This window comes from Lupinus angustifolius, chromosome LG06 (genome assembly GCF_001865875.1).
Source record: "Lupinus angustifolius cultivar Tanjil chromosome LG06, LupAngTanjil_v1.0, whole genome shotgun sequence".
NCBI classification, from domain to species: domain Eukaryota; kingdom Viridiplantae; phylum Streptophyta; class Magnoliopsida; order Fabales; family Fabaceae; genus Lupinus; species Lupinus angustifolius.
In genome coordinates, this window is record NC_032014.1 from 15413294 (window position 1) to 15420759 (window position 7466).

Consider the following 7466-nt stretch of genomic DNA (forward strand, 5'->3'; position numbering starts at 1 on the left):
TCCTTCTTCATACACTTTCGTCAATCGATTGGCACTCATCCATTTTCGTTCCATTTTCTATTAAAAAAACAATATAATGAGCATAAATCCCTAAGGCTTGGAGTTAAGCTTACTAAGCAGAGAAAATGCATTATTATGATCGGGACCCTAACTCGTAATGTAAGCTAAATGAGTGAAATTTATGAGGAAAATATTTATAACTCAATACGAGCTAACTATAATGTAATTAAAAAGGCAAATAACTATAAGAAAAACTCACTTTCAATTCAGTGTTGAACGTGTGAATGATGATTTTAAGGTTAAACGAGTGAAGGATTTTCGAAATAGCTGTTGAATGATTTTTGTGTTGAATGAGTGAATGATTTTTGGTGTTGAATGAGTGAATAATTTTGATGTTGAATGATTTTCGAGGTCAATTTTGAGAGTAAATGCATTTCGCTGTTGAGTAAATGAGTGTTGGGATTGTTGACGAATGTGTGAGAATGGGGGACCATTTTAATTTTTTAAGGTATGATAGTATCTTCAACAATGCATAATGAAGAAGTTGTTGTCAATGATACCTAATCAACAGTGCAACCAAAAGGAAATGCTGTGGAAAAACTCCCGATTCAAATATGAAGGTAAGTGTTCCACATCGCAATCTTAAGGAAACATTGTGGAAGATATAATAAATTTTTACTAATTCATTTTTTAATGAAATTCAAATTAGTAACTACATTATGACATTCGATTAATGACAATTAATTAAATATATAGAACAATTAATAATGACAATAAATAACATTCAAATAATTAATCGATTAAGCATTGTGTTAAGCAATTAAGTGCAGAGGAAATAGTTTTGATCATATCGATAACGCTTCTTACCGCATGCGCTGTTGTATAGCTAAAAGAGAATGTATGAGAGATAGGAATTCAACAACGTTTTTTTGTTCATGCGCTAATGTATTCAACGAAAGCAACAACACTTTTTGAGAATGCGCTGTTGAATGCAACGTAATCAACATCGCATTGTTAAAAAAACGTTATTGTGTGGGTATAACAACAGTGCAATCAGACAAAAGCGCTGTCGAAGACCATTATCCTTAATTCTAAAAATTAAAGTTATGCACACAACAGAAAATACCCTGATGCATACAGAAACAATGAATGTATACATAAACACCAATGACAACTATATGAACACAACTGAATTTCAACTGAATTTATATATTGAACATTAATTACACTGTTTACATAAACATATATTACATAGACCAAATCATATACAATACATTGAACATTAATTGAATTTCCTAAGCTAGAATATGTGGAAAACTAATCTACTAAACTAAGTACAAACTTTGACCATTGTTCTCTAATGTGGTTGACTTGGTCATCTGTAAATGATTTGCCAACAAACTTGATTTCATTAGTTGGCCACTGCTTAATGATATCCTTGATGAATTTCAGCACGTAATAGCAGTAATCTATCTGGTTTGTTTGATACGAGATCTACAATTAAAATGAAGTAGACATATAAGCATAACATTAGTTGGCCATTACACATATAATTGTTTGAGATGATTTGGGCCAATACCTTTATATGAGTCCACTTGATTTTGTTGGGATTTGGTAACTTGTTTCTACCACAATTATTCAATTTGTAAACTTTCACCACACTAAACAATAGAAAATACACTTAATTAATAAACAACTTGGAAAGTGAAAGTGTAACTAAAAGTTTAAATGAGTAGTCCATTTACTTAGAAAACATATCTTTCATAGCAGTGCAGTTGTTCATATCACCACGTGCCAATGAGTCAAAGTAGTATATTTCTTCATTGACCCGATTGATGGCAACCATAACCCAATGTTGCCTAACAAAATATATGTACATGGTTAGGAAATGTTAAGCATAACAAACATACTAAAGAAAGAAATATAAAAGACAATTACAAAATGCTCACATGATATTAAAAAATGAAAGAAATAAGTCTGCATCTTCTTTATGATGGATGAGATTATCTGCAATTTGTTATGTTTTTTTCCCAATCTCATTTTTTTTCGTGCGACATCAAAGCGGTAAGGTGCAGGGATATCAACATCACATTTTCCTTATTTACCTTAATAAAATTTTCATACAACTACCTAATATATATAACACAAATGTTAGTTAATTATAACACACCATCATGCATAAGTGAAAAGTTAAGAAAACATAATTTACCTCATATATATACATACAACACTTGCACCTATGCAATCATGTTTATATACATCCTCGACTTCAGTCATGCCAATGTATTCATCAACATTATCCTCGTAGCCTTCCTTAGGAATTGATATAATTATCATATCATCTTCCATCTTCTGTACATGCTCCATCAACTGAGTATAATAGTTGGTAGTCTTCTTGGAGCTCAAATCCCTAGTAGATGACTTTTAGCTCACATCCCCTGAAGATAGCTTAGACTTTTGGGTGCTACTGGGGGTGGAATGTACATTTTCCTAAAATATTCAATAAAAACATATAAATTATAGATCAATATATATAATATGAGTGAGAATAAGGTGAAAAATCATACCTTAGGAGGAATTACTTCAACAAGGTCTATTGGCTAAGCCACAAAAGTGCCTATAGCCCCTCCAACTATAGGAATTGGCAGCAACACATTATCACCGATTGCAATGTCAATCAAGACCTTCACATGATGGCGTGCGATACGTGCATTCTGCAGCATAACATCAGCCAACTTGAGCACTTTCCTAACACTCACTACTCGGCTAGTTGGGGTATCTAGGAAAAGTTTGGAAGAAGTGATTCCTTGTATGTAAGTTAAAACATATAATTAGTTAACGACTAAATTAAAATAAGTTAACTAAATTACCTCAGGAATGGAAATTGGAATGGGAATGTTGTAAGGAGCAGATCTAGTGTAACTCTCATTGACGGTTGAAGGAATAGTGGCAGCATTACTAGCTAGTCGTTGCCACTCAGCTTCCTTCACCTTCATTGATTCCTAAAATTCGTTGAACCGTTGCATGAAGCCATCTAGTTGATTTTGAACCTGGCTCATTTGGGCTTTGGTTGCAAGCTTTGGATGTGGTACAAATGTTCGCTAGCTAACCCCAAATCCTACACCTCGGATACAGCTATGATAGATAGGCAGTCCTAGTGCCTTGTCAATTATTAGGCGACTATCCGGGTTTGCCGCCTTTTCTTTTAGGGCAACTTGACAAATCAAGAAAAAACATAATGTTAACTAATAAATTTTTGATAAATAAAGTATGAAAATTAAGTATAATTAGAAAATATGAGCACTTACAACACGTTTTGTCGCTTCTTGAACTTCCTCATTGTCGATGACACCATCCTTGTTCTTACAGGCATCCACCCATAGAACATGGAGTTCTACTCCATATGGAGTCATATATATATGCATATAAAACATAACAATAATGTAAAAATTAACAATACTTACAATTATTTCCTCGATTCCTCGATTCCTCTATACCACGCTCGAGAATCTCGGTATGGATATAAAGGCTTGGATGCCCTCTTGCATTTTTCATTACTTAATTTCTAAAACAATAAACAAAATTAATATCAACAATCATATACAAAAGCATATATACAAAAGTCAATACAAAGAATATGATTTTACCAAGAAAGACTCGTCTTGTCGCGTAAGGTGACAAAAGTATTCCAATCATCTTCATCAATGATATTTGCATATTTAATTGGAGGTTTTAGGTTGACATTGCCATCAGCATCTCTGAGTAATTTTCCGGCATAAGTTCGGAATTGTCGGATAGCCTTGCCAGCCGATTTAAGGATATAATCCTTATGCTCCTCATCAACATGAAAAGTTACATGAAATAAAAACACATACATTATATATTGCATACATATATGTACATTGCATGAAAACATAACACATATACGTACATTGCATGAAAACACAAAAACTCAAAAACTGAAAAAAAAACTTACTCTTATTTCATTCCAAATACCTTTCTTCACGATATTCTCTATATCACTCCATTTATTGATTGTTAGCTTCAGATTCTGCCTAACAACAACACAAATGTAGCTTACCAATGCGTTGCCACCATTCTTGTTTAATGGTTGGCCTTTAGAGTTCCATTGAACTTCTATTTTTACATCCTTGCTTCTTGACCAGATGACATTCTTCATGGAAGTCATTCCACGTGGAGGTCATTTTTTAACAACGATTTGCTTGTCTTAGGGAGTTGGTATAGCTTCGTCACCAGTGTGAGATACATGATCGCAACTTTAGAAAGCCATTGATGAAGTTTTTTGAGGTTTATGAGAGTTTGCTGAGAGTATGAGGGTTTGGTTAGAGTGTGAGGATTTATTTTCGAGTAAGTTTGAGAGCATAGAGGAAAAGACTCATGTTTTAGATATTTAAACTATAGTAACCATTCAACATCGCATATTAACGGTAACACTATTATATTGACCTCTTCAACAACGCATATGAACGGTAGAGCTGTTGTATTGACATCTTCAACAACATATATTAATGATTGCGATGTTGTTGTGTATCCAAATTACACAACTCATTTTATGAACACAACTTCTTCCACAACGCATATTTAACGTAGCGCTGTTGTATCAACATCTTCAACAGCGCATATTAAGGATTGCACTTTTGTTGCGTATCCAGCTGTTTACTACTTATTTTCATTAACACATCAACAACGCTACCTAGATGTAGTGTTGTTGATTAAAATCTAATTGACAGCGTTATCTGAATTATGCGTTGTTGAATAGAATCTAATTGACAGCGCAATCATAATTACGCGCTGTTAAACTGAACTTATTTTCCAAATTAGCAGCGTATTCATAGTTATGCGTTGTTAAATTAATATTTTATATAACTGAAAAATATTTATATAACATAAATTTACTTAAATTAACATGAAGTTGCCATGAAGTAGATTATTACTATATAATTGTGTTTATTAATACGAAACTGGATAAAATATTAAACATTACATTTTGTTAATTTGTTTTTGTATTATTAAGTATTGATAATTTGTTTATTGTTTTTATTAATAAGGAACAATGCAAAAATATTAAAGAGAATAATCATTCAAATAATTAACAAAAAAAACAAAAATTAACTTAAAAAATAATTGTTTTATTATTCATTATAACGAACTAAATGATTTGATACATGCGAATATAATGAACTAAATGATTTTGTAGAAGAGAAAATAATTTTGTCCACAATTTTTTCCTCCACTCCTCTCTACACAAATCTTGTACAACAGTTCATTGATTTCCTTTTAAAATCTGGGTCATTTTCCCATGAAAATCAAATGAAGGAAATCAATAAACTTTAGGAATTGTTGCAGATGATGAAGGAAAATAATTGAAAGAGATCAATAAAAATTGAAAGAGCTAAATGAACTCAATAATTCATTCCCCTTTTCCTTTTATTTCATTTCATTTTCAAATGAAAGAGATCAGTCAACTAAATCTTCATCTCACGCAAATCTTGTATGACAGCCACCTTCCTTCTAAATTTGGGGCCCGTTTGAAAATCAAAAGATTTCAATGAATTGAAAAAATTGAAAGAGCTCAATGAACTTAATACTTTACAAATTAAATCTTCATCTAATGCAAATCTTGTATGACAACCTTCTTTCTGAAATATGGGTCCTTTTACAAAATCAAAAGTTGTTAAAGACCTCCTTGACATGATTCTGAAACAGAAACACAATTTTTTCCTCGACTCCTCTATATAAATCTGGGTGTTTTTTCTCTTTTTCACTCTTTGAAGTATTGCTTTGTTTTTTACTACTTTGTGTTATCTTCCTCCTATCTTCATGAACATACTCTAATAGAAACACATACTCTTAGGATCTTAGCTTACTGATGAATTAGAACATTGAGTGGACCACAATATTTATAGACGAGCAACCATTAATATTTTAACAAACAAAGAGACATATAACCACTTAACCATTGATAATTCAACAATCAAGAAACGCATAATCACTCCACCATTAATATTTCAACAACCAAGAAACGTATAACAACTCAACTATTAATATTTCAACAAACGATGAGACGCTTTACTACTCCATCATTAATTTCTCAGACGCTTAAAAAGTCGTAAAACATCAACCGCGCATAATTAAGCAAGCGCGATTACTACGTCATCTTCAACATCACTCAAACTTAAATATCGGTTGTTGCATATATTCTCATCAATAATGCTTTCTATCAAATGCGCTGTTAAAAATAAATCATTCAAGTCAGCAATAACGTTACTGATGTTCAACATCGCATTGTCAAGAATGCGCTGTTGAAGTTACACAAATTGACAGCGTCTACTTTATTATGCGTTGTTGATGTTCTTCCGCCTCATTTTCAACAACGTCATTCATAATTGTGTTGTTAAATGACCGCTGTTTATTACGATATCTGGTGCATCCAAAACCTTTTTTTGAGCATTTCCTCTTCTAGCTAAAACTCTCATGTTCACACATGGTTCCTTCATTATCGTATAAATGTTTTTTTGTCTAGTATCAATTAGAATATGAAAACAACCCATGATTTCCTTAGCCATGAGCACTGTATAAACAAATTTAACAACTAGTAACAACTTATAACTCACATCATCACAAACACTCTTCTCCTAACCTCTAGTAGTACGAGTTATCAATTAACTACAAGAGTTTTAGGATGGCTTCCAAAACTTCTTGTTGGACATGTCATAGTTCTAGTCCAAAGACAAAGCCATATCCCCTTTCAGGTGGCTCAAGTTCAACATGCCCACGTGATGCACTCAAACTAGTGCATGCAACATCATTATCTTAATTCAAAGTTTAAAGGATACAACTAGATTTAGTTTAAATTTATAATTAATAATCATCATGTGACAATAATATGCAAAGAAACATGCATAACTGCGATATTAGTCCAAAATCAGAATAATTAACAATAAAATATTTAAAACAAAGATTATAGCTTATGTAAACAACTAATGTCCAACATCAGTTACACAACTTTTCAGATTTGTCATTATGTTTTTGTGGTTAAAACGTATAAAACATTTTAATCCTTATTGGGAGATAGCTATTATTTAATGAGAGATTTGGATTTGGGATTGATTATAAATTGAGGAAGATATTAACACATTTTTCGCCCATACTAAGATTGCATCCTCACTACTGCATGGATAAAATTTCACCTTAAAATTGTCTCATTATTTATTTCTTTTTTTATTTAGAGAGGAAAAACAATTATTTCTTTTTTATTATACGCAACAAGACTTTATCTTGCTTTTATCTATCCCTTAAGGTAATAGGGAATCAAGACTACATAGTTCTTATTTTAAAAATAATTAATTTGATTTGTTTGAAAACATAATTGAACAATTACTATATTTATTCTATTCAAGAGTTATACAACATAAACTAATATTCGCATTGTATCTAAACTCATA